Below are 18476 nucleotides of genomic sequence, written 5' to 3'. Positions count from 1 at the left end.
CAGAAGTCGAGGGCAGGGCTGCCCTTGGTGGATTTAAAGAGACTAGGAAGAGAAATAATTTTGGAAAATATTGATCCAAACAAAATTCAGGACCACAAGTTCAATTACTATCCTCTGATACTCAGCAGGAAAACTTCCAAATCATGGCAGAGAAGAATTTGGTCTGATAAGTATAAGAGCATTCACCCAAGTTAATGGAACTTGGAATTATGGAGACAGTTGGAGATTGCTTTGCACTAAAGAATTTCTTTGTGACAATTATTCTGCTGGCTTTTCTGAAAATGTCTAGCAAGTGGATGTCTGAACGCTCTGGACTTAGATAAAAGTTACAACCTCTAGCTTTTCTATATTCAGTGGAGGATTCTGTATACTTTATTTTTTTACTGGAGGCATTTTATTTACCATTTTCTGAATCCTTCTCTTCCGCTTTGAATCATCATGAGGAAGACATCAGAATAAAATCAGAATAAAACTTGCACAAAGAAAATGTTTACGAAAGGTAGAGGGGAATGGAGGAGTAGGCAGAGACTTGATTCCTATATAAGGAAGAGAACTGGGGGGAAAACCAGAAAAAAAGGAAAGAAAAATAATTGGGTAGGAGATTCAGATTGCAGTGAAACCATGTTTGTCTCAAGTAACCACTATAGAGCCCCACAGCAAAAATTTCCCACTGGGTGCTTGGTTGGTCAGATGGGTCCCTGCTTTGGGACCCTGCCACACTTAGCCAGTGAGTAGGAATAAGCCTTGGAGGGCAAGTGCCCAGAACAAGTGCTCTTAGACACAAAGGTGCACAGCTGGAGGTGGCTCCTGGTTTACTCCCTTCCCAGTAGCTTCTCTTGGAGAAAATTCTAACTGGAACACCTCCTTGCCTACCACATCTACCACATCCACTCCTGGTGCCATGCGGATCCGTTTCTCCACATGCACTGGGTGGGCAGCTCCCCTCCATTTCCTGTGCGTTCTCATCTCTGCAATCAGCTACTGTTTCCATCCTCCATTATCCATTCTAACTTCTACTCACTCTGTGTCACCTCGCAAACCTTGATGACTTACTCAGGGGTTTGACTCTAAACTTTTATTTTTGCATGGCCTGAGCCTCCCACACAACTGGGAAAAGAACACTCAAAGAGGTCCAATTGGCTTCACTGAGTTTCACCCCTATTCCTCCATCACCATCATGCAAAAGTCATCTCTTGTCCTCCTGATGATCAGGCACAATGGTTCTTGCCAAAATTATGGCACCTGTTCTCATCTGCTGGTCTTAGACACAGGAGTTCAAAGCAAACAGGTGGCAATCAAAAATGGTAGTTTCACAGGATGTGTAACATACCCTCCTCCCCTTTTTTTGGTACCAGGGATCAAACTCATGACTTTGTGTTTGCCAAGCAGGCACTTACACCACTGAGCTAAACACCCAGCCAACATACCCCCTTTAAAAAACAAAAAGAAAACATAAAACAAGAGCGTACCCTCTTTGGAGACTAGAACCTTAAACCCTGTGAAAGCCCAAATCGCAAGACCTACTGTGGGTATTTGGGAGTGATAGCAAGAGGAGTCGGTCTTACTTTCAGTCTCTGGTTCCTGAATAGTTCAGATCTACTCAGACTGTGTTATGACAGTGAGTAATATAGTAAGCAGAGTTCTGGAGCAAAGGAGATATTCTTGTGTATTCTATGTAAATGCAAACTGTCTCTCTCATTTGTGCAAGGAATAGAAAAGAATTTTAAATCAATAGTCATACATCCCTGAGAGTTTATTAACCTCTATAGCAAAATACCATGTTCAAACCTTTAATGTCATTGTGTCACAGGCAGCTGAGTTAGACAGAAATACTATAGGCAGACAGGGCTAGACCCTCAAAGGAGCCAGTGCAGAAGGCCAGATACCTTGCAACTATGAGGGAGACAGACACCTCCTGCTGTGGGCCAGGCCTCAAGACAGAAAATCAAACAAATGCATCCATATCCTCAGGACTGATATTTTAAGTAGGTCTCTGTCGCCCTGAGGAAGTCAGGGGTCACCATCCCAACCCCTTACTGAAGAGTCATTGCTCTGTATGCATGCCCGTTTGCTACGTGACTCACTTCCTCATTTGTCCCCAATTTAATCAATTTTACCTGAACAGTTAATCCTATTGGTTGACCAGTTCTGCCCCACCTTATGCCCACCTTGCAAGTGTCCAGTTTTCCCCGCCTTGGACCAGTCTCACTTCATGATTTTGCTCTATAAAAGTTCCCAACAAGACAGAGTGTTTGGCAACCCGCTTAGGACCCCTTATGTCTCTCTGACAGAAACTTTCTTTTTCTAAATAAATACATTCTTATCCTAACCTCCATTGTTCCTAAAATTCATTCTTCGATTTTAGAGAACACAAATTCATCCCGGATATACAGTAGGTTGGCAGTTTCTTTCCGCTATATCAACTGGGGCTCCTGCTTCATTTAGTTTGTGGTGGTTGACAGCCATTCTCTATGACCCATCCTGTGTTCTCAGGGGCCAGACTGTTGGATTAGATGGAAACATTAAAAGAATGATCATCTTCATATCCTTTAGCTCTCAAATGGTAGCACCAAAGTCTACTACCAATACCTCTCCTACCTCTTACCCCTGTAAAGAAAAACAACTTTGGATGAAATGTTGGCTTTATTTGATTCTTTTGCCCAGGAAATCACCTTCAAAAGCTTCTACTTGGCTTTTTCCACCATGCTAGTTCTTACTCCGCATACCTGGTATGGGTTACTGAACTTGTGCAATGTAAGCCAGATTTGCAAACTCTCAATTCATTTGGGCCTTTTGGGGAGATTTCAGGGCTCTGTGTGACAATGTCAGCTCAGATCCTACATCCAATACTTCTTGAAATGTCTCAGTATTCCTTTTGGCCAGTATACAGATATGGAGGACGGCCTGGGCGACTCTCCTTGAATAAAGCACAGTTGCCTCCACTTTGGCTACACGTGGCCCTCTCTCCCTATATTGATATACACAGAGCTGGCTAAGCCATTTCTTTTTCCCTTCAATTGGCTCTATGCAACGTAAATAGGGCTGGCTGAACTACATAGTCTTTGAAGTTAGACATAGTTGTGGTTTCCCTGCCTCTGTGTCTCCCTAAATGGCTGAACCCAAGGGGATGCAGAGCCACTGCTCCAGGACTGTCAACCGGGTTGAGATAAGAGGCTCTGACTTCCCAAGGCACAAAAGTTTGTTATATCAGAACTGAAGCACCATCAACCAAACACTAAATGCTATCTCAACTGTGTTATGCAGATTAGTCTTTCTGCATACCCTTCTCTCTGCATATTGCAGAAGTGCTTTCTGGCCTCCTGGTTAGCCCAGCTCACGGTACTCACATAATTCCTGCCATTCTCATGGTCACTCATCTTTAACCACCCTTTTCTTCATGAATTAGTAAAACCTAGGTTAGACCCTGGGTCAAGGCCTTTGAAACTTCACACAGGTTGGACTCAGGACTTCTTGACCCCCATAATTATAAATATGGTTTTGTTTTTTTTTTGTTTTTTTGTTTTTTTTTTTTTTTTTTTTTTTTGGTGCTAGGGATCAAACTCATGACCTTGCGCTTGCCAGGCAGGCACTTAGGTCGCTAAGCTAAATCCCCAGCCCTATAAATATGTTTTAATGTCTTTATTCTCACCATGGGTTGCACTGGAAGTGGTAGATAGAAGTTAACTCACTAGAATTTCAGTAGTATTTCCACAGGATTACAAATCTAAACTTCCTGGTCTGCAATGAGGAGGGGAAAGGGGACTTCTATACATAAGAACTCAAGTAAATGCTCATAGGTCCCCTTGAGGAAGGACTGAGGGGACCATGCTAATGCACACTTGCTGTGGTAACACAGACCTTCCTCCCAGGGCGCTTGGTCTCTCTTTAGTCAGTGGGTTTCAAGTCAGGGAGTTGTCTCGGGGCTGGTGATTATGACTTTTTACTGAATCAGCCTCCTCTAGCATGCTCCTCCCCTAGTCTTGCCATCTTCTGCTTACATTAAGCAGTCCTCATGGCTTCCCATCTACTCGGCCATATGACATCGAGCAGCATCTCTAGTTTCCTTGGCCGCCCTCTGAGGTTGCCAGTCATGATTGGAATCACAGATCCTTGGCTTCTAGCAGCTGAGTGCTTCGACCTGGCCTCTATGACTTTACAGCTCCACCCCACACCCCATTATGGTCCATGAGCCTGCTCTCTCCTGCCCACTCGCCTCTCCTACATTTGCTGGCACATTCCTGATGGCTCTGGTGAGTGCTGTCTTCTGGGTCTCCCATGCAATACAATCCTTGATCTTCTGACTTCATATCAAATACAGACTGCAGCCTTCTTTCCTCCTCAAACCTTTTTATACCCTCCTCTTTCATTTTATGGGACAACCCAGGAAGGTCCACTTTGCTTAAGAATTAGTCACTTTAGGCTCCTAAGAGCCACCCTTTTCCATGATTTTCCCATACTCTGGTGTTGCCACCTATGTCCTAAGAAAGAATACCAAATGAATTAATTCTCCAGAATATTTTCTCATCTTCTTGGGCTAACAGCTCCTGGGGTATCCAGATTCGTCCAGAATGCTGCTTGGATTTATATGTCAATGCTAATAGTCAACCTATTCCTCCCTGTATCTCTTGAGGTCTGACCCTTAATAAATCAGCATAGAAACTGGCTTGTACAGATTAAGAGCATAGGTTCTGGGGCAGCTTCACACATGTCACCCCTATAGCAAAGCATGTGTTCAAACCAAGTCAGAATCCCTGAACCTGAATCAGGACATGTAAATGGATGAATCCTGCTTTACAGAGAAACTAGATATGGCTCAGAGGGCTTTTCTACCAGTGCTGGTTTCTCACTTCAGTTAACACATTGTGGACTACAGGGGGTCCCAAATGCCTGTACCTCACTTCTGAAATACATGGGCTGGGTTGTCTCCTACTGCTTAGAACTCCACTCCCGAGGAGCCAGATGACTAAGGAGTAAGGAGGACAATGACATCCATGTCATTTCTAAGTCAGACAGAAGCCTGTAATGGCAAGTGCTCCACTCAGCATCCAGGGATTGTTTTTATTCATCTGATACATATAATGTAGAATTATATTTTGTCAGTTTCTGTAAGCTACATCCTAACACCAAGAACAATGCCTAGTTATAGAGCAGGTACTCAGTGTTATCTTGCTTCTTTTCATTTTAATAAGTAAGCAATAATTTACATATGCAGAATGCACAGATCTTAGGTGCCTGATGAATTCAGGTGTGGAGGACCATGAGGACGGCTCTCCCTGAAAGAAGACAATTTGCCTCATTTTGGTTCAGCTTGGCCCTACTCCAGTGTACTAATATGCACAGTGCTGGCTAGAGAGAGGCTCAGTGCCTTCAGATGACTACATGCAATGCAAAGGGTCTAACTGAGACACTCATGTGTAGCCTTTGAAGCAAAGCCACAGGCCTGTGTACAGTCCTGCCTATAGCTCCCTCCTGCTAAGCCTGAGCTAGGCCAAGAGACACTGCACTGTTGGCTGGGATGGACCCTTTAGAAAGAGGTAGTGATGTTCCAGGGAAAATAAGGCCAGACAATCAGAGCTAAAGCAGCCAACCCAAAACACAGGATACTTCTTCGGACTTCAGATTCCTCCAAACTTAGAGGCTACCTATTACCAGAATTCAATACTCTTTCTGCATATCTCTGTCTGAATATTGCAGAGGTGCCATTGTACCTCCTACCTGGCCCAGATCACAGCACTCACACACTTCCCACCGTTCTTACAGTTGCCCTAGCCTAGACACTGCTCTCTTCACGAATTAATAAAAACTCAGTTTGGCTCTGGGTCATGCATGGCCTTTGTTCCCCGTGGACTTTGGTGCCCTATAACTACAGTCATGTCTTTATCTCTTTTCTTTCACTGAGGGTTGCACTGGAAATGATAGACTGGAATTTACTCATGAGAATTCCAATAACTTCCGGGAAATGTTTAAACTCATTTAATCCAAACTGAATCAAAATATAGAGCATTTCCATCCCCCACAATGCTCCCTGCAGTCCCTTCCCACATCATCCCCTTGCTCCTCCCTGGCAGCAACTGCTCGAATTTTATCACCATAGATTAGCTTGAACTGCATAAATAAAATCACATAGGATGCATGCTTTTGTCTCTGACTTCTCTGTTTTCATCCATTTGTTGCAGCATTCAGTGATTCATTTCTTTTTATTGCTGAGTAGATTAGATTTGTGAATGTATCACAACTTGTCTATTCCGTTGGTAGACAGTTGTTTCCAGATTGTGTCGATCGTGACTAAAGCAGCTATGAATATTCTTGTAAAGTGTTTTATTTTGCAGGCATATGTTTTCATTTCTTTGGGTAAATAGGAAGGAAATCGCTGGGTTATAGGACAGGCAAATGTTTAATTTGGTGAGAAAAGTCCAAGTAATTTTTAAAAGAGATGCACAATCAATATACCTTCTCAATAAATATTTGGGGTTGTTAATCTTTTTAAATTTTAACTCTTCTGGTAGATGTGAATCGATTCTCCTTATGGTTTTAATTGGCATTTTCCTGCTGACCAGTAATAATGAACCTATTTTCATACGTATGCAGATAATTTATACATATTTTGTGAGGTGTCTGTTCAACTGTGGTCAGCTTTCATATTGTTGGTTTTTAAAATTATTGATGCTAAGAAATTCTTTAAATGTTCTGATGATAGCACTTTTGTCAGAAAATAAGCAAGTATGCTTTAGATGGGGAGAAAGTCTGAGCAGAGTTTGATGTTGAATAAGTGCAATTTATACCTTCTTTTAAAATGCGTGGTGCTTACTCTGTCCTGTCTTAAAGAATCTTCAGCTTTGACACATTCATAAATATAAAATTCTATGTTTTGTCAAATGGCTTTATGAGGTTGGTGTTTAAATTTAAGAATATTATCCATCTCAAATCAATTCTTATGTATGGTGTAAGGCAGGAGCTGAGGTTCATTTGTGCTGTGCAGTTATCCAGTTATTTCAGCAACATTATTTTTCCCTATTGAATTGTTATGGTGTCTTTATAGAAAAGCAAGTGAGCATTTTTACTGTTATTTTTTTTCAAGATTTTTTCACCATTTAATCTTTTTTATTTTCATCTCAACTTTAGTGTTGACAATTACTGCCTGAAAAAAAAACTTAATAAAGTTTTAATGACTACATAGAATCGCTAGATTAAGTTTGAGTGTTCTCATTCATGAATGTGTTACATCTTTCCAACTCTTTATCTGTTTTTCATTTGTTTCAATGATATTTTCTAAGTTATGCTTTTCAGTGTAGAGGTCTTGTGTGTCTAATAAATTTACTCTTCAGGAATTTATGCTTTGCAATGTCAATATATATGTAAATGTGATCTTTTCTATTTCTTTTTCTACTTTTCTTCTCAATATATAGAAATACAAAGTTTTTTTTTTCAAGGAACAAAGATGAACTAGTACAAATTAAGTAAATTTACATGTATGATAAAATAGCTTTGAAACAACATAATAGGTAATTGGGGGGATTATTTGAACTTCTTACTTATCTGTTCTTGTGCTATTATCTGTTTGTTTCTTTTTGGAAGACAGTCTTCTTTTCTGTCTATAACTTGTACTCTGAGTAACATTTTGGCCATTCTTTTAAGATTCTGATTCACAGTGTATTAGCTATTGTTATTCTCTCAATGTTTTGCTATGAATTTTTTTTTTTCTGAGAAGGATAAAGAAATAAAGAACAGAAGGAGACAGCGACATCCCTCAGGATGCAACACAAATTTGACAAGAGGGAATAAAAGATCATAGAGTAGAACCTCAGATTAGAACAGGGAAGAGAAAGTTGATCAAGCTGAAGAGAGGTCTCTGAACATAGGGTGCTCTCTGGAATGTCCGGCTTTGGGCCAAAGTGGGCTTATGAAAAACTTTGTTGCTTCAGTTGGCCATGATCTGATGCACATCTTTTCCCTTCTTCACTGTTCTAAGTTCCTCTTGTCCTCAGCTTTTTTTGCAGGTGTTAGTAATTTTACCTACTGTCGTAACTGAAACCTTTATCATCAAGGAGTTTGATACTTGTCAAATCAGTTTGCTATGTATGTCCATCTATGGTAAAAATGGAACCAAAAATTTTTAAAATGTCACAAGGTGCCCAAGTGGATCAGCTGGCATCCACATGCATTCTTTGTGGGCCCTCTCGTGTCAGACCAGCCCGACCTCCTTCTTTGACTCAGAGTCAAAGAAAATCCAAAATGATTCTGCTTTTTTTTTCCTGCTGGACCTTGAATAGGTAACCCCCACCGCTTATGGTCAACAGAGCACTTGCTCTGTATCTAGACAAGATGGCACCCCTTTTAGGAATCAGTTTTGCAGTGCTCAAGAGTTGTGGACGTGGGAAGCACAAAGTTTTCCAATGAGCCATTGAGTATAGAGGCAAATGGAGCCACTCATGTCCACCTTTTGGTTTTCAGACTCAGGTATTCTTCCTATAGCATCATAGGTTTCTGATTCCAAGTGCTCACTGCACATAAGGAACGGCACTGTCCTTGAAGAGCACAGTGCCTCCAAGTGGGTGCTTCAGTGGTGGTGATCAGCAGGTCTTTCCTGTGTTTGGTGAGACTACTTGCCACCTAAAGTGTGACTGTATTATCAAATCAGTAGATTCCGTGGTCAAGAGCCTATTCCCATAAATTATTTGCCATGAAGTGAGTCTTCTGAACAGCTATATGTTGTGCAGGTTTCCATACTTGTTTGCCAGGTGTCTTAGTTACTTTTTACTAGTTGCTAAGACAAAATACTTGTTGCCCAAAATGAAGGAAGGAAAAGTTTATTTCTTACAGTTTTTGGAGGTTTCAGTCCATACTCAGTTGGCTCCAAGGCAGGGTGGCATGGCGAGGCCACAGTTCATCGCAGCTGCAAGCAGCAAGGTGGAAATTGGCAAGAGAAAGAGAAACACACACCTTTCAGTCATTACATTGTATGCTCGCTCCACCCCTAGGCTGGTATAGCACTCACACCCCCAATCTGAGCACTAGATAATGAACCAATCACAAATGCATAATTGCATGAGGCTTGGGGGCCACTGGCATAAACCATGACACCAGGTACCTAATCTACAAGCTGCTGAATCATGAGGCTAAGTGAAGTTGTGCCATAAGTTGTGATATGTCACTATGACTTGAGTAGGAACTACCTAGCAGACTAATGAAACTCTGTTCATGTTTGGATGACTGACTTGTGGGTTACAAACTGAGGAGGGAAGACCCATCCTGGATCTGGATAGTACCATATGCTTATAACTTGGACAAAAAAAGGAAAAAAGAAGGAAGTTGTCTCTTTTCTTTCTTTTTCTTTTTGCTGAATTTCTGATCTTTACCATTGCCTTTGGACATTCGTTTCCAGTTCCTTCAGGCTTCCAGGGTATACTCTTTAGCCTTTTAACAAAGACCGTTGGCTTCCCAATATGGACTTTCATGAGATTTTGTAAGTAAGTAAAGGAAAATGACTGCACCCTTCAACCTCGGGGTAGATCCTCTGGCTGTCCAGCTCACAGATGACCATTTTGCTTTCTTTCTCCCTTGATTCACTAAGTGGCCACTGGAAGCCTACTTTGCAAATCCTTTATATAGTCAAATACGTGTTTTACATTAACTCTGTTTCTAGTGAACCCTAACTGATACAGCAGCTGTGCAGGCAAGAAAGATAAATCCACAACCAGATTAGTATCCCCATGGGGCAAGGTACTAAGATGGAAAGACTTGTGAGTGTTAAGTCTGCCATGAAATGGCTATGGTCTCCTCTAGATAAAGTGCAATGTCAAGAGCGAGACACGTACAGCTGCTATTAGTAGTGAGATTGACCTAGCATGTGGGAGACCTGGCATGCTGTGATTTGGGCAGTGCCACCAACAGATGGGTCCTGTGTTCTGTGAGCTGCCTACCTGTGACCTGCACCCTGTACTATGTTGTCTATTACACTCCTGGTGCAGTCTGTGGCCTATTCCTACAGATTGCCTTCTGTGAAACAGGTTCCCTGGACAGATGCTTCCTTCTCTGCCACCATGGCAACTGTGTTCGCATGTCCATGATTCCAGTTTTGGGGTGGCAAAATGAAGGCTGGCTAATGCCAACTAACTGAATCATTTTGTTTACTGCATTGTGAGATGGTGAGCACTTTCTGGTGGGTGTTAAAGTATGATGAAAAAATCACACATTGTTCCCACTCCCATGTGTCCATTCGCAAGCTTCTACCCCGCACTGCCTCGCCTCTTACTTCCATTGATTTTCCTTCTAGGCCTCTAACCAGGCGAGCCACTGACCTTGGGCTACTCTTAGCTTAGGCTGCAACTCTTTCAATGCAGAGTAAATAACTAGAGGTGCCACTTACAGCCCAGTAGATGTTTTTCTTTTCACTGCCTTCGGAGTCATCACTGCTTGCAGATATAATGTATCCTGCTTGCTCCCCTGATCCCTTGGTAATGGACTTCCAAGCCTCCAGAGGTGTGAGAAATGAATGAGAGCTGCTTGCTTCACCTGATCTGGCCTAAGACACCAGGATGGCTGGGAAAACAGCCTGACTCTATCGTAGACCTCTTTCCCACTGAGTCCACACAAACTGGCAACCTCCTTTGTCACCAGCTGAGTGGGCCAGAACAAGTTGCCTGGCTGCACAGTGTGTAGTCACCAGAATAGGAAGCCACCTGCCAAGCCCTTGCTTCCTTCTTTGTGGTGGAGATGCAGGGTGCAGTCATTTTCCTTTACTGTGATGGAGATTCTTAGCAAACGCCTGAGCATCTCATGCCTAAGCGCTTTACTAAACAGATAGGCTCCTGCACCATCTTAGGGTTTTTCTCTCACTATCTGGAGTCCATGGGTGTTAAATGGTCTTTTATGTACCACCTCCTCTTGCTCATTTTTTCCCAATCAGCATGATCTAATGGGCTGCTGTGATGTTCTATAGGAAGGATACCCAGGCTCTACATATTTTTGGGAATGTATTAGCACAGAAGGCAGAAAAGTTAACATATCCTTAGAGTACAAACTGTAAGTGACTATTCATTGTCCATTCCACATAAATGTGAACTATTTTTGATCAGAATAGGAAAGAACATATTCATAAAACTATTGATCTTATATCATGTGTCTGAGACCTTATTCATCAATATAGCAGCTACAAATATGGTAGCTACTGATTTTAGCTTGTAACAGTCTGATACCATTCTTCAAGATTGATCTTATTTTTGCAGAGGTGCTGGGTTGAGTAGTTAAATGGATATATAAGAAAGACTATCACTTCTGCATCTTTAAATATTCAATGGCAGAGTTATTCTCCAGAATCTCCTTGTGAAATGGGATACACAGTTTTAAATTCTGGATATGGGATGCAGTTTCAAAAGCTTGTTTGTGGCCTTCTCCAACTCTGATATCTTTTATCCCATGTGTACAAACTGAGTTGTTCCACTTTCATTTACTACCTGCCCTCAATAACCCCTACTTTAGCAAGTGAGCCATGATGAGATGACATCTCTAGGTATCAACAGCTACTCAAATCCTGGATGCAATAGTCTTTGAAATATCTAGGTAAGAAGTTGTTATGATTTAGGTTAAGAATGTCTCCTAAAAACCTCATGTGTTCAGAGGAGGGGCTTTTGAAAGGTGAATGAATCAGAGGGTGCTATAGCTGAATGTACCATTAGGAATAGAGCCTGGCCAGAGAAGGTGGGTAACCAGAGGCATGACCGAAAAGCTTCTCTCTTTACCCTCTCTGCTTCCTGGCCACGATGTGAGTACCTTTCTTGTGTAGCAGATTCTTCCACCACGCCATTTCTGCATTTGCACCTGTCAACCATGCACTGAAACTTCTGAAACTATGAGTCAAAACCAGTCTCTCCGCCTTTAAATTGTGGGTGTCGGGTGTTGTGTCTCAGCAATGAAAAAGTGACTAAGCTAGGGCTGAAGGTATGACTCAATGACTGAGTGACAGAGTACTTGCCTAGCATGCAAATGACCCTAGGTTTGATCCTCAGGACACACAGACACAGACGCACAGATACACACACACACACACACACACACACACACACACACACACACACATTTCAGGTAGCAGGATATACTGTAAAGACAATAAAACAGAATGCATATAGAGACCACCCATATGTGCTACCTTAGATATACTGGTCTGTGAAGGACTCTCTGAGAAAGAATTCTATAACCTTGTTCATCACAGCTGTCCAGGATGGGAATCTATTTGTTATTAACTCAAAGAGGAACTTGTCCAAATCCAAATGCTCAAAATTTCTCAGGGGCTGCCTGGTCAAACCAGGCTGTGCACACATTGCTGTGCTCAGAGCATGTCTGAAGGATGTCTGTCTCCATGAGCCTTGCAGCCCAGGGGTACTGTTGGTGTCTTCTGTGGGGCAAACATCCCCTGCTTTTTACCACTTGGTGTATCTCTGAGCAGGGTGTCACTGCTCCAATGAGATTCTAAGCCAAAGGCAGGAAGATGACTATCGCTATCCCTGCAGTCCTGTGGCAGGAGATTCACTCTGTCTTTCTATAGAAGGAAAAAGTGTTTAAGAGCTGGGAAACATATTGGTTTAATTTAGAAGGCATCTTTATAGAGAAAAGTACTTAAGTTTTGAAATTTCACTTTCCTGGTGTAATGTCCTCCAATAGGGCAGCACATTTTCTCAGATTCCAAGGTAATGAAAATTCACAACAGCATGCTTGGGGTCAGGATACGTAGAGATGAGAAATGAAAGAAGAGGGAAATGGGAAGGAGGAAGATGTTAAGCATTTTAACCTACAAAGGGAATGCCTGGTAAATGACCAAATCCCTGAAGTGAATGGCTAATGCATGTCACTCTGCACACCTGTGACCTTTAGAGACAACAGTGGAGCCAGCAGGAAGAGCTGACTCTTGGAGCTCCCACAGGCCAGTCCCGAGGAAGGATGCTGGTTCCATCTCCTTCCTGCTTCCTAGTGCTGAGGAAAGCAAGGATCACTGTGGCAACCAATCCAAAATGTGTGCTGGAAGAAGAGGGTGGGCTCTGAACAATTAAACTACTGGTTATTCGAGCACTGGCTCCTACTCAACCATTATTTCTCCTTGAGAGTCCCATGTGCTGCACTTAAGGAACAAATCAGTCTTTTCGTTGCTTACACATTTTCATATTCATTGGCTTATTGAGATCAAACCCCTTCTGTAAACTTAAACTTTGCATCTGTTATCTGGTAAATGTTCAGAGCCAGTGTTAAGTCCTGTGGCCATTTCATAATGCTATCAATCTGCCATCTGTCCTTGTTTTAAAGACAAACACATTTTCCTCCTGGCTCCATCTCGTCCTAATGAAGCCTCTGGAAGATTAGCAAAGCATTTCAGGCATTTAAACTGGCGTGTGCTGTGCAAGGCAAGGTGTGGGACAGGGTCTCCAGCTGCTCACCGGAATGTGCAGTGATTATACTTTCTCAATAGTCCTTATTTTTCACACTGTTGAAGCTACCCCTGGTGATAAGCTAAGCACTTAAGAAGGTGTTTTAACTCTCTATTCCCACTGGGTGTCTGAGGCCTTTGTGCCTTTGTCTACCCTGAGTCTTCACAGGGAACCTGTTTCTCAGCAGTTCAGGCCAGCACCCATTAGCTGACTATATGTTTCCTACCTGAATCTTATAAAATCCCTTCCTCTCTTCCATGTGTCAAGAGCTTTAAGCATTACAGGATGTAATAATATAAATATTTCTTTCTGGAGAATATGAAAGCTTAGTGGAAAATAACAATATAATATGGGCACTGGCATCAGATAGCTTGGGTTCAAATCCATCTCTGGCACTTTCTGTTTATGTGACCTCAAATGTCAACGAATCTTTCAAAGCTTAAAATTCCCATCTGTAAAATGGAAACTCATTTATCTTATACATATTTATTGAAGGATGACTTCGTGTCCAGCCCAGGCCAGGTTCTAGGATCTATCTCTAAACCAGACTGACAAAATCCCCCTTGAATGCAGCTAGCACTCAAGTATTAACAAACATTAAAAATTAAACAGCAGATACATTGGGTGTCAGGCAGTGATGAATGCTGGGAAGAAGAATTGAACAGGGTGAGAGCAGAGTGAGCAGGGCGAGACACTGCTTTTGTATTGTCCTTCCTGAAAAGGTTGCATCAGCTAACAGATGGTTGACATGACAACATGGGAGAAGAGATCCCCAAGAAGAGAGGAGGGACAGGCTCAGAGGTGAGTGCAGCTGGCCTGGACTGTCAATAGCACAGAGGTGTGGGGTGGAAAGCTGTGAGCAGAAGGAGAGGAAGGGGGCAGAGATGGAGCCTGGGGTTCCACCACAGGAGCCCTGTAGAGCTTGTGGTGTTAATGGGAGATGGGGCTAATAATAGCAACTTTCCTTTCAGGCTGTCTGGGTAAACCGAGCTTGCAGATGCTTCATGCATTCAGTGTGCTACCCACTAAGGGGGGTGATGGGTCTGGAGCCAAGCACTAGGAATGCAGAGCAGAGGAAGCTGAAGAAAGGCATGAAAATGAGACAGTTTGTGCCCTCAAGAAGTTTACAATTTGGAGCCTGGGATAGTGGTGCATATCTGTAATCTCAGCTCAGGCAAGAGGACTGTAAGTTCAAAGCCAGCCTGGGCAACATAGCAAGACTGTGTTTCAAATAAAATAAATAAGGACTGAGGATATAGCTCTGTGTAGGGCATTTGCCTATCACACTCAAAAAAGTCTTGCAGTTCAGACCTCAGTACTTTAAAAAAGTTTCTAATTTAGTAAAGGAAGTAGGATGGCATCTCAAACACATTCCCATGACAGATAAATGAAGGGCTGGGCCTCTGAGAAGGCTTGGGCTTCTACATTTCAAAAGAAAGCAGTGTAATTTCCCCCTTGAAGTTATCATAAAATCCATAAGAGTAGAGATGGGAACTTCATTTTTCATTCCATCATCCCTGAGGCTTAATACATAGTCCCCCATTCCTAATAGGTACCTCAACACGCACTGACTAAACAGTTCTGCAAACTGACTCAATAAGAATAACCTCAACTAAGACAAAAAAGATGGTAGATAGATAACAGCAGCTACAGAGGCTCTCTTGAGATAGTCAGCTTAGATTTCAGGAATGGTGCAGTGTGGGGAATCCTAAGCAGAGGGAGATATACCCTGCTGACCCAGGAACGAACTAAGCTGAGAGAAACCAATTGGAAATGCAGCCCCGGTGCTACCACTGGAACAGCTAAAGTCTTGGTGCTGTCGCTTGAACACATGAATTGAACTCGCTGCCGCTGCCATGCATGAATTGGCACAGCTAGGATAGCCTGCTACTTTGAACTCACTGGAGACGTGAACACTCTGAGAGCGGGAATCAGCGAACTGAATTGAGAGTGGAGCTGGCGGGGAAACCTGCATTGACTTGCGGTGAGTGAGAAGAGTAAAGAGGCTCCAACAGAGAACATTCTGGGACCAGGCAGACTGGCTGGAACAGGGCACTGCAGTGACTTCAGTCACATATTCCTCTCTCAAGTGGGATTGGTGGGGAGCACTTGACGTGGGTGACACCCAGACTGAGGCCCAATAGGCTAGCCCAAATTAAGCCCCTGTGCCTGGCAGTGCATCCTAATGCAGTGAAGCCTTCAGTAGGTTGACATGGAGAGGCAGGTCCATCATAGGCTGCCTGGGTCTGTACCTGCTAGTACACTGCAGTGGATGGCACGCTTCAGACAAACTGAAACTGACAAAGAAAGAAACTGGGCCTCCTATATATGCCGGTATGGAAGGAACAAAAAATATGAGAAGAGGAGGCAACAAGAAAGGGTCCTTAGTCCCCAATCCTGAGAACACTGATCCAGGAAAGGTAAACGCAAAGGAGAATGAGGACAGAAAGCATGCAATATCAGGCATGGCACCAATAGACATAAAGCGATATCTTCAGGACCTCATAGACAAGTTCAAAAGTGAAGTATTTAACCAAGTAAAGCAAGATATAAATAGAATAATTAAAGAAATGCTAAACACTTCCCAAGAAAAAACAGATGGTAGAATAGGAGAACAAAAAAATAGGAGAGGGGAGTTGTTTGATGGAGAAAATAGAGAAAACATAGAATACATGAAGCAGGTTTAAAGAGATTATCAGGAAACTAAAAACTTTATTGAAAGCTGGCATAACAGCTTGAAAGAACCTAAGGATAGATTATCTGAACTAGAGAACAGGTTTGTAATGTGGAAACATGAAAGGAAAAACTTCTTAAAAATAACAAAGAAATAAGCAGTAACAATACAAAGGCAAGAAGATGACAAAAGGATCTATAACTTAAGAATAAAGAATGTGAATAAAGAAGCAGAGGTACAAACAAAGGAACTGCAAAGGCTATTCACAGAAATAATTAAGGAAAACTTCCCAAACATAGGAAAAGGAAAAGATGCTCAGATGTATGAGGCATACAGAACACCATCCACCTACAACCAAAACAGAACTACACCCAGGCATATAATAATCAAGATTCTAGAATTCCAATATAAGAACAGAATATTAAAAGCTGTCAGAGACAAGAAACAGATCACTTACAAGCAAAAACCCATCAGAATTACAGCAGACTTCTCAGCACAAACCATCAAATCTAGAAGAGCATAGGGTGAAATAATCCAAGCCTTGAAAGACAATAACCTCCAGCCAAGATTGATATATCCTGCACAATTGTGCCTAGAAATTAATGGAGAAACAAGGTGCTTCCAAGATAAAGAGGAACTGGGGGAATTCTCAACCACCCATCCAAATCTACAGAGAATACTGAAGGACATTCTAAAAGAGAGAGAAAAGTACCAGGATTCCAGAAACAGTGGCAGAGAGGCCACAATGAATGGAGCAGAAAGCAAAATGAAGAAGACAACAGACCACTAATGACAGAAAAAGAGCACAACAGAAATAAGGCAAAGAAGGTTGGATATAATTTCTAATATAGATGGCATAGATACATTAACTTAAGGGAAAAAAGAATCACAGGCAGAGTGGGTCAAGAGGTAGGGTCCACCAAGAGGCTCTTTATAGGAAATATAATTAGCCTGAAGAAGGTTATATGGACCAAAATCATATATGAGAAAACAGAACTTGATGTGATAGGGAACCAGAGAATAATAGGGGCAACTGGACCAGTATTTATGGATAGGTTGAACAGACAGGCTTTAATAAATGAAGAAATACAACTAGAAATCCAGCCCAGGAGTGAGAAAGTTCAGAAACACTTAGGTAAATAGCAGGTTGCCCCCCTACCAATATAAACTGTGAGTGCTGGGAAGACCCAAAAATACACAGTTCATTCTGGGGAAGTAAACGGGAAGAATAGTCTTCAAAAAAAAAGAGAAACCAGTAGAAGATATAGCTAATAGTGTATCAGGAGTTATAACCCTTATTACTCACACCACTCTTAGTTGGAACTTGTTCTGTCCTAGTTTGTATACAAGCACTGATCTGAGGGCACAGACAATTGTCCTGAAGATATCAGGACATAGCACAGTGGTCATCTTTAGTTTCCTATTAACTCAATCAGGATGCCTGTATGACTTATACTGTTGTATCAGGACTGATCTTAGTTAAATATGGCTTGTTATTGATAGATTTTATTAGGTTGCTGGTATCAAATTGAGGAGTATAGACAACTATACTGAAAATGACAATGGATTCCACAATATCCATTCTGATTTTGTTACTACCTATTTTTGTAGCTCTACACTATCTACAAAGTTGTATTTCTGTTAATTCTGTTATGTACTGATATGTTCAATTATCTTTTATCTGATGATATAGCCAATTCTGTTGATGATAACAAGAAACAGCACCGTGATCATGGCAGAACTCCTTATACAGAAGTTTTATATGCCTTTTTAGTTTTATGTGTCTATAGGAATATGTTTAGTTCTGTCCTGCTTTGTTGTGTTTCTCCCTCTAATATAGAAAGGATAGAAATACATGTTAAGACTCATGCTTGCGTAAAACCTATAAACAGTTTATGAAAACTGATCTTATGACACATGATGAAATGAACAAATACTCTGAAGGAAAGAAAGGGGCACTGCAGTACCCAGTGTTGATTCTGGAGTGTTATGATGTGAAATCCAGCAATATTATTAATCTTTGTTCAGAAGGATTTTAATCTACTAAGTTTTGTTAGGTCTCAACATAAAAGAAGGTATGGATAAATGCGTACACGTCTAAGTGTATAGGATTGATAGCCATATTACTTCGTTTTTGTTGGATAGTTGAACAGAACTGTTTGCAATCTCCCTGGTTGAATTCCCATTTATATGTTCCACTTTTGTATCTTGAACAACTATTTGTGGGGGGACAATATGTATACATCAACTAGTGATTTATTACTGTTTATTTCTTTTCTTTGAAAGTATGTACTATTTCTGCCCCTTTTCTATTTTGTTTTGTCTTTCTTTAAATAATAATAAAAAAAGAATAACCTCACATGTGGAACCTCTTCCAGTCTTTTGGT

General features: G+C 41.7%; 1 long non-coding RNA gene across 1 annotated transcript in view; it reads left to right on the top strand.

Moving 5' to 3' along the window:
• LOC111757215 (uncharacterized) overlaps window positions 1-18448 on the top strand; it is a 32252-nt gene extending 13804 nt beyond the window's left edge. Inside the window, exon 4 of the long non-coding RNA XR_002791599.2 lies at window positions 12868-18448. This is a non-coding gene — a long non-coding RNA (uncharacterized LOC111757215). The remainder of the gene's footprint in view (window positions 1-12867) is intronic.
• Window positions 18449-18476: the final 28 nt, after the last annotated feature.

This window comes from Cavia porcellus, unplaced genomic scaffold (genome assembly GCF_034190915.1).
Source record: "Cavia porcellus strain 051 isolate PalLab524CR breed Dunkin Hartley unplaced genomic scaffold, mCavPor4.1 scaffold_11, whole genome shotgun sequence".
Classification (NCBI taxonomy): domain Eukaryota; kingdom Metazoa; phylum Chordata; class Mammalia; order Rodentia; family Caviidae; genus Cavia; species Cavia porcellus.
The sequence above is the reverse complement of the archived record's forward strand: the minus strand, read 5'-3'. Positions and strand labels throughout refer to the sequence as shown.